We start from the raw sequence: 10,932 nt of genomic DNA, 5'->3' as shown, positions 1-10,932 counted from the left end.
ACTCTGGTTTTGTTGGCCAGGTATTTCTTGACCATCTTTAAAAACCTTGCCTTCCTTGTCTAAAATTTCTGGTTATCAGGGCATGGATGCAAGGATGGTGTCACTAAATTTGCTCAAACCTTTGACAGTGTACCCCTGCTTCAGCTGTACCTGGTGTGTATCTCCCTCGCCTCTCCTCTTTGATTGGGCAAATAAGCTTTCCCCCTGCTGATTGCGCTATCTGATGGGAATTTTTGTGACATATTTTTCACAATAACATTCTGGTATAGAACCATTTTAAACGACCTCTCTGCTTTAGGAAGAAGAGATGCAAAGTACTGCTTGTAGCATGGGTCTAGCAGGGTGAACAACCAGTACTCTTTTATTGGCCAAGGTGAATGTAACATGAGGGTCACGGGAAAGGTAGCACATTACAAGAAGTCTGCCATATGTGCCAAGGTCCCTACAGCCAACACTTTCCTGTCTCCACCATGATAACTACTCTTCATATCCTCTTCCTCCATCTCTTCCTCCTCATTCCCCTCCTCAGCCCATCCACATAGAAGAGACAGGATGAAGCTTGTGTGACTACTAGCCTCTTTTGCTCTGTCAGCCAGGTCCTGTTCCTCCTCCTTCTCAGCCTCCACCTCTTCATTATTCCAGTCTGCTGAGCAGATGAGATGAGGCTGGGCTGGATAGTATCTCTCTGTCTTCTGTTTTCTTCCATCTCTACCTGGTCTGCATGCAAACCTTAATATGTAATTGTCAGCAACGACCGTCTAAGTAGGCGCAGAAGAGGGATCGTTGCACTGATGATGGCATCATTGCCGCTCCCCATCTTTGTGGAGTCATCAAAGCCTTGGAGACTCACACAAATGTCAGACATCCATGCCCACTATTCAGTTGTTATGTGTGGAGGCTGATCAGAATACCAACGGGCATGTTGGAGCTGGCATTCCACAACTGGCCTCTGCTGCTGACAAAGCCTTGCCAGCATGTGTAGTGTGGAGTTCCAGCATGTTGCACACCAGTTGGTGAGCTGACACTTGGATGCGCTGTTGCAGAACTGCCACAGGGGTGGCAGCTGTATCTGACTTGTGGAAATTGGCGCTGACACGGCGTTCCTTGAGCAGAAGCTATGTCAAATCTGGGTAGGTGTTCCGAAATCACTGAACTACAAAGTTGAGCCAAGCATGATACATTTGTGAGCTTGCCAGGCTACACAGCTGCCACCAGGTTACATCCATTATCACACACAACCATGCCTGGCTGTAGGTTCAGCGTCGAGAGCCACAGATCTGTCTGGTTTGTTGTTCCCTTTGATAACTATGCCAGTGTGTGTGGTTTATCTCGTAGACAAATTAGCATCAGTAGAGCATGTTGTCACTTTGCTGAGACAGTGATGCAGAGCTTCCAGCTTCCGACTGATATGGACGTTGTGCACTGAGATACCACATCAGAGATGGAGCATGAGGAGGCGCACAGGGGGGATGCAGGAACTGATGAAGGAAGTGAAGAAAACCTGATAGAAGTAGGGCCAGAAATCCTCGGCCTCGGTACCACATGTGCCATGCCAGGATAGAACTCTGCCTTGGCCTCCACAATGTTCACCCAATGTACCATCATGGCAAAGTAGCATCCCTGACCACAAGCGCTTGTCCACATTTTGGACGTTAAGTGGACAATCCCATTAATCATGATGGTAAGGACACGGGTGCTGTTCCTGGACACATTCTGGTACAAGGTGGCAATGCCACTATAGGAGAAATAGTGGTGGCTGGGGACCGAGGGACAATATATATATATATATATATATATATATATATATATATATATATATATATATATGTATACAGTATATATATATATATATATATATATATATATATATATTTATATTTAGCAGAACAATTTTAGTTTTTTTTTTAAAACCAGCAAACTTTCACACTAACCAAGTTCAACAGTATATATGACAACAGTAAATGTTTGAACAACCAAATTTCTATACCTGTATCAGGACAAGTTTAGTTTTTTATTTCAAACCAATGCAATTTCACACAAACCAAGTTCATTTGTATATATGACAATAGTCTATATTTTAACAACCAAATTTCTACAACTGTTGCAGGCTAATTTAGGTTCTTATTTCAAGCCAACAAAATTTCACACAAACCAAGTTCTAGAGTATATATAACAAAAGTTATCCAGAAAAATGTTTTGAACGTAAAAATTTTGAAAGTGTAGTTGATGTACTCCTACACTCATAAACGCTCTGCAGAAAGTGAAAAGCCAGGAAAAAATTATAAGGAGGGTAATACAGTAATCCTGTTTAGATGTTGACTCTCCATTTTGAGGAACGTGACCTTGGTTTGAAACGTCAGTCGGACCACAGGTTACTGCCAACTCTAATGTCGCACCAGTTTGGTCAGGTTAAAATCCAATATTCGCCAAGTTGCTCCATCAGAATTCTCATGGGATTCTGCCATCTTTGTTGCCTTGTCATCCTCTAAGCATGTTTCACTGTATGGATTACTAATTTAATCCAGAAAATTTTTTGAATGCTTTTTGGAGTGTTATATATCACATATATCCCAGAGCACATAATACTCTATGGATGAGTAATGGAATACTGAAGAAATTTCAATGCTTTTTTTGGAGTGTTATATACCATTGAAATTTACCCTGAAGCATGTAATGCTCTATGGATGAGTAATTCAATACAGAAAATTTTTGAACACCTTTTTTGGAGTGCTATATATACCACAGAAATATATCCCAGAGCACAGAATACTCTATGGATGAGTAATGCAATACCGAAAAAAAAATTCAAAGCTTTTTTGAAGTGATGTATGCCACAGAAGTGTAACAGAAAGCAGCTAATACTGTATGCATGACTAATTGAATCCAGACAAATTTTTAAACGCTTTTTTAGAGTGTTATATACCACCAAAATGTTACAGAAAGCACTCAATGCTCTATGGACTACTAATTTAATACATAAACTTTTTTCATGCTTTTTGAAGTCTTACATACAACCAAAATTTAAGAGAAAAAACCCCAATAACATATGGATGACTAATTGAATCCAGACAAATTTTAAAGCTTCTAATACTGAATGGATGAATAACATAATCCAGACAATTTTTTCAATGCTTTTTTTGACTGTTATATATATCTCCAAAATGTCACAGAAAGCACCTAATGCTCTATGGATGACTAATTAAATACAGAATTTTTTTCCATGCTTTTTTGGAGTCTTACATACAACAAAAATGTAACAGGAGCCACGTAATACTCTATGGATACGTAATTTAATACTGAAAACATTTTGAATGCCTTCTTTAAGTGTGTGCTATATACCATAGAAATTTACCTTATTTGGAGTGTTATATACCACTAAATTGTACCCCAGAGCACGGAATAGTCTATGGATGAGTAATTGAATGCCGAAAACATTTTGAGTAACAATACAAAAAAAATTTTGAACACTTTTTTTATTTTTATATACCATTGAAATGTATCCCAGAGCACGTAAAATTCTATGAATGAGTAATGGAATACCTCAAAAAATTTTAAAACTTTTTGGAGAGTTATATACCACTTAAATGTAACAAAAAGCATCTATTATTGTACGGATGACTAATTGAGTCGAGACAAATTTTTAAATGATTTTTTTGAGTCTTACATACCACTGAAATGACATAGAAAGTACCAAATACTATATGAATGACTAATTTAATCCACACAAAATTTTTAAAGCTGTTTTGAAGTCTTATATACCACCAAAATTTAACAATTTAACAGAAAGCACCTAATATTGTTTGAATGACTAATTGAATCCAGACCATTTTTTTTCAACACTTTTTTGGAGCGCTTTATACCACTGAATTGTCACAGGAAGCACCTAATACTGTTTGGATGACTAATTGAACTCATCCAAATTTTTCAATGATTTATTTGAGTTTTATATACCACCAAAATGTTGCAGAAAATACCATATACTATATGGATGACTAATTAATTTTTAAAAGCTTTTTTGGAGCCTTATATACAACCGAAATATCAAAGAAAGCATCTAATACTCTACGGATAACTAACTGAACTCAGGCAAACTTTTCAACACTTTTTTGGAGTCTTATATGCCACCGAAATGTCGCAGAAAGTACTGAGTACTGTATGGATGACTATATTAATTCAGACAAGCTTTTCAACACTTTTTGTCACTCTCCACAAGGAGAAACCTTACCCCTTAGACCTCAGTCCAGAGCCTCTCACCTAGCCAAATCAGTTCTCATGCTTCGCACTAACGAGGGCCAACAGCCCGAAACACCATGTCTGCGAATTAAGATACTGATTTGGCTTTTATCCTAAGTCATATTGCATGACTCGTTAAAGGGTTGATTGTAACTTGTAGGATTGCTACATCCAACAGGTGGCACTATAGAGTTCAAGTCCTCTTTTCTCTGAAGAGGCAATTTGCATATCAACACTTTTTGGGAGTTTTATGTACACTGAAATGTATGTATGGATGTATGGATGACTAATTGAATATAGACAAATTTTCAACGCTTTTTTGGACTGTTTTTTAACACCAAAGTGTACCACAGAGCACGTAATAGTATATGGGCAAGTAACTGAATACAGAAAAATATTTCAACCCTTTTTCTGTTTTATATGCCACTAAAATGTACCACAGAACACGTAAAACTATATGGATGAGACATTGAATACTTTAATTTTTTTAAAACCTTTTTGGAGTGTTTTATGCCCACAAAAATTACCACAGAGCACATAATAGTATATGGATGACATGATTCCAATCAAATTTTTTTATGCTTTTTTGGAATGGCTGGATGGATATGAATGAGCATTTAATCCAGAAAAATTTTAAATGCTTTTTTGGAGTGTTACATACCATGGGAATGTAACAAGAACTGTGTCAAACTGTATGAATTACTAAGTGTCTCCATAAAGAATTTTTGAACTTAAATATTTAGAAATTTTAGTTGATGTACTTTTACACTCATAAAGGCTTTGTAGAAAGTGCAAAGGCAGGGAAAAGTCATGGAGGGTACTAGAGTAATCTTCTTCAGGTGTTCTCTTCGTTTCCTTCCTTGGGAAGCAGGGGAGTACTACCTCCACCAGCATCCTGGAGTGCGGTTACCAGTTGCCTGGGCTGCAGGTGACCTGGCTTCGGGTAGCATTGGAGCCCTGACATGTAGAAATGAGCGACAGAGCCTTGTGTCTCCTGCATGATTCCACTGTTGCACAAGCTTCCTTTGGCTCTGATATTCCTCTCGTCAATAGTATATGGATGAGTAATTGATTACAGAAAAATGTTTCAACACTTTTAGGAAGTGTTATGTAACACTGTAATGTACCACAGCAACACAATAGTAAATAAATTAGTAATTGAATACAGAAAAATGTTTCAACGTTTTTTGGGAGTGTTATATAACATGGTAATGTACCATAGACCAGACAATTGTCTAAGAATGAGTAATTGAATACAGAAAAATGTTTCAACACTTTTTGGGAGTATGGTAAAACACCGAAATGCACCGCAAAAGCACATAATACTATATGGATAAGTAATTGAATACTAAAAATATTTAAGTTCTTTTTTTTGGAGTGTTATATAACACAGAAATGTACCACAGAGCAACTAATACTCTATGTACAACAATATAGTGATTTTTTATACCCCAAAAATAAAAACATGGTCAACTGCCACAGCTATATATTTAGCAACGTACTGCAAAGCCCTAATCCCTGTCTAAAGACTGTATTTAGCAACTCTCCCTGCTACAGCAACTCTCTCTATCTGAAAACGAATAGATGGAGGGCACCACAAAGAATATATATCAAAAAGAGGAAGGTTCACTATGGGCTTGTAACAAAACATGAAAAAACGACAAGAAGAAAAAGATCATGCCCATATGTAAAGGAACACCTCCAAACAGTAATAAATATCAAAAATATACACTTTTTATTGACAATGAACCTCAAGGACTGCATATACATACATGCAAAGAACAATAACACAAAACACTTAAAAACATTTAAAATAGCAAAAATGCAGAAACAACAACATGCCTATGCTGAAATAATTGTCAGATCCTATAATAAGGAAAATGACACTCCACAGAAAGAGTGCTTCTCTCGATGAAAATGATCAAAAAAGATCTATCCGCACAGTAGAAAATACAAAAATAAGCAACCACTCAATAGTGTGGTGTCAATGTTGCAATACCATAGCCACCAATATAAGGTGCATAATTCATGTGCAAACCAGCTACAGTAATGTACACATCATGGTCATAGGATACAGAAAAAAAAAAAAAAAAAAAAAAAAAAGACCTGAAAGACATGTGCCAAAGATAGAGTCTAAGATATAACTCAAAAACATGAAGTAATGATTAACAAATGAACACATGTGGCCTGCGAGGGGAAGGGAGAGGGAGAGCTGCATGATGCAAAAGCCCAAAAAGAAAAACCTCCATCCCATGAAAAAACCCCATCATACCAGTAGTCCAGACCTATGACCATGGAGAAAAAGCCTGTGTGAAATGGAGAAGCAACCTGTGGGTAGGCTCCCACGCGTATCGCCGCCCGAATGGCGGCTTCCTCAGGGAAAGAATATTGTGTAGCTATATATTTAGCAACGTACTGCAAAGCCCTAATCCCTGTCTAAAGACTGTATTTAGCAACTCTCCCTGCTACAGCAACTCTCTCTATCTGTCGCTAAACCAAATTCAGATTGCATGTAATACAAACAGCAAAGTACAAAATTAATCTTTACAAAGATTGTTAGTATGATGGTTCAGCTTTGGCACCAGTATCAACACTACAGGACTGATTTGTTAAACTGTTCACACAACCACCTGGACAAGCACTCTCTCCCTCCAATAACTGTCCCAGAGCTGGCGTCAGTGTGCAGAGCCTGGCATTGCCTGTCCTTTTATAACACCTGATTTTGTCACACGGCCAGCCAATCACAGTAATGCAAGTACCAAAATAGCTAATGCTAGAAGTGTTAGAAGGTAGGCCACAGAGGAGGATGTTGTAGTAGTAAAGGCAGGAGATGATGAAGGTATGCACAAGCATTTTAGTAGATTGAGGGTTGAGGAGACAGGAGGAGGTGAAAGCTTGTATGTACGGTTTGAAAGACATGGCAGAGTCAAGGGTTACTCTGAGGCAGCAGATTTCTGGCATAGGGGAAAGTGTGATGTCATTTATTGTGATGGATAGATCAGGTAGTGAAGATGCATGAGATGGAGGAAAGGTAATGAGTTCAAATTTGTCCACATTGAGCTTGTGGAAGCCAGAGGAGAACAAGGAGGTGATCTCTGGGCTAGAGAGGTAGATCTGTGTGTCATCAGTGTACAGATGGTACTGGAAGTCATAGGACCATATGAGTTGTCCCAGGACAAGGGTATAGATTGAGAAGAGCAGGGGTCCTAGGACAGAGCTTTGAAGGACTCCAGCAGAGAGAGGCAGGATGAGGAGGGGGTGTGGTAGTAAGAGATGCTAAATGTGCTATTGGTAAGGTATGAGGAGATCCAGGATAGGGCAAGGTCTTTGACCCGAAAGGAAGAGAATCTGTAGTAGGAGGCAGTGGTTAACTGTGTGAAAGGCACAAGACAGGTCAAGAAGGAGTATTAAGAATTGTCTGTTAGCTATGGATGTAAATAAGTTGTTAGTAATTTTGGTCAGGGCAGTTTCAGAGGAATGGTGCAAAAGGAAGCCAGATTGCAGGTTGTCAGAGTGCGAGTTAGATGAGCAGTAGGAGGAAAGTTCAGCGTGAACATGCTGGAGTTTGGAAGCTAATGGAAACAGCAATATAGGGCGAAAGCTGGACATAGCAGTTGGGTCAAGGGATTGCTTATTGAGGATAGGTGTGATTGTGGCATGTTTAAAAGCAGGGAAGGTACCAGAAGTTAGTGATAGGTTGAAGAGATGGAATATGGATGGGATAACTGTGATGGTGAGGTTGGGAAGGAGGTTGGATTGGATGAGGTCAAGTGCACAAGTGGTGTGGTGTGATTTGGAGAAGAGACTAGTAAACTCTCCTTCAATGTTGTTTGAGAGGGAAGTTATGGAGTAAGGGCTGTGTTTAGTATACTAAGGGGTTGTAATGTTTGAACAATAAAAACATGCCTTGTTTGGTCGATCTTATTTTGGAAGTGTGTGGCAAAGTCCTTAGCAAAGAGGAGTGAGCTTGGAGGGGGTAGAAGTGGGCAGAGGAGGGAGTTTAAAAGTGTTCAATAACTGTTTGGGGTTGTGCAATAAGGAACATGCGAGCGATGTAAAGTAGGCCTGTTTAGCTTAAGTGAGGATTGATTTGAATTCAAGTGTTGCTTGTTTGAAATCAGTGAAGTCATCTTGCGAATGTGTTTTCTTCCACCGCCGCTTTGCAACTCTTGACACTTACTGAAGCTTTTTAGTGAGGCTAGTGTGCCAAGGTTGTCCATTGATTTGTTGCTCTCTGCCATGCATAAGAAGGGTGACAGAGTCAATAGCTGATGCAAAAGTGGAATTGTAGAAAGCAATGGCTCTGTCTGAGCTGTGGAGTGAAGATATGGATGCCAGTGGTAGAATAGAGTCAGAGAGTGTGCGAGTGTCTAGATCTGTGAGGTGTCTGCGGGAACGCCCGCCAGGGCAGTGGGGATACTTGGTACCGGGGATGTCACGGTGACTGCGACCCGGTCAGTGGCCCTGGGCACCCAATTAAAGGGGAAAGGTCTTTTGAAGGGATTTGTATTAAGGTTTGTGTTTGTGACACCACCTGTGGTTCTTGGTCAGAGGGGACAGATGCTGCTTAAAGGGGTCCTCTGGGGTGATGTTACTGCAGCAAAGATGGTGACGGTTCCCACAGGTGAAGCGGGGTCCCAAGGACTCCCGATGTGCTGGGCAGGGATGGTGTATGCTGGCAAATAAATGGAGGACACAAAGTTGTAACATCTTTACCTGGTGGTAGCAGTCCACAGTCCAGGGTACCAGGAGCAGGGGGTGATGTGGTCTGGCTGGCCTGGAGGCAATGCGGGATCCCTCTCCCAGGTGAGGTCCGTAAGCCTTCCTACTCGCGCTCGTATGCAAGGGCCCTGCTACTTACAAACATGCTGTGTAATAATTTGATCAAAGATCTTTCCTGGTATAGAAGTAAGATTCACTGGCCTGTAACTTGCTAGCTTCATCTTCTTTCCTTTTTTGAAGATAGGGACAACATTTGCCCTTCTCCAATCTTCTAGGATTTCTCCTGTTCTTCAGGATTTTTCATGTCAACCTAAATTTACAATTATCATAAAGTATAATATGTCATGAAAAAAATAATTTAAATCTCTGTTGAAGCATTTCAGAGTTATTACTACATAAAGTGACACATGTCAGATTTCAAAAATTTGTCTCAGTCACTAAGGGGTTAAATTAGCTAAGTGTTCCCTCACCATCTGTTTGATTATTGATAGTGTGGATTCTTATATTTTTTTGCTAGCACCTTGAAGAGGAATTGATGTTATCATTGCTTTTTAGAGAAAACAGATGCAAAATAGGAATTTAAGTTTGACCTTCTCAGGCCAGGGTGAGACCTAACGTATAAAAATATGGTCCATTTTTTACGGCCGAGATACGCAGAAAAGTTCCTGAACAGTGATCCTTATTCAATGTGAGGATTGCATCCGTACGAAAATCTCGCCGGCTTGCAAAATGGACATAGAATGGATCCATGGGCTCAAATATTCGTGAAAACTTATATAGAGTCTATATATGTGAGACATATATATATATATATATATATATATATATATATATATATATATATTTATTTATATTTAATACAGAGCTAGATAGCAGAAAAGCCGGTAATTCTATTGCCGGCTTTTGCTATAGCCTTCCGAAACCCAACAGGATATGAGACATGGTTTACATACAGTAAACCATTTCATATCCGTTATATTTTTACATATTTCTCACTAATAATGTTATTAGTGTGTGTGTGTGTGCAAAATTTGGGGGCTCTAGCTGCTAAAATAAAGGGTTATATCACGGAAAAAACTGGCGTGGGCTCCTGCGCAATTTTCTCCTCTAGAGTGGGAAAGCCAGTGACTGAGGGCAGATATTAATAGCCTAGAGAGGGACCATGGATATTGGTCCCCCCTGGTTAAAAACATGTAAAAATATAACGGAATTGAAATGGTTTACTGTACTGTATGTAATCCATGTCTCATATCCTGTCGGGTTTGATAAGGAGATAGCAAAAGCCGGCTTTTATGCTATCTAGCTCTGCATTAAATATAAAGAAATATATATATATATATATATATATATATATATATATATATATATATGTGTGTGTGTGTGTGTGTGTGTGTGTCAATGACATATAAATATATATATATATATATATATATATATATATGTATATATTTACCTATACTATGTGTAGACATTAATTTTATCTATTCTATTTTAACCCGTCAGTGTGATTTTACTGTACACCGCATTGAATTACTGGCTTTCTGTAGGACACCGGTGTGTATTTCTCGCAAGTCACACGTGTGGTTCGTGTGCAATCCATATTTCTCTCGCCCCCATAGACTTTCATTGGTGGATTTTTGGAGGAATACGCTGACAATCGCAGCATGCTTCGATTTTCTCAGCCCGTAAAATACAGCCGAGAAATATACTGCTGATGGAAGCTGCTCCATAGAGAAACATTAGTCCGTGTGCAATGCATTGTTTTTGCGCCTCTTCCTCGTCCGTATTTCTCTCTAGTGTGACACCGGCCTCAACATCGTTTTTGAGCAGTTCACCCTTTTTATCCTGCAAAAATCCTATAGCATTTTTGCCTTTTCTTTTGCTTTTGACATACCCCCAAAATCAAATTTTAATGCATTTGGTCTCCCTTGCGAGCCTCACTTCATTATTAGCATTAGCTCTTCTAACGGTTGCCCT

This window comes from Ranitomeya variabilis, chromosome 1 (genome assembly GCF_051348905.1).
Source record: "Ranitomeya variabilis isolate aRanVar5 chromosome 1, aRanVar5.hap1, whole genome shotgun sequence".
Taxonomy (NCBI): Eukaryota; Metazoa; Chordata; class Amphibia; order Anura; family Dendrobatidae; genus Ranitomeya; species Ranitomeya variabilis.
This window is presented reverse-complemented; position numbering follows the sequence as displayed.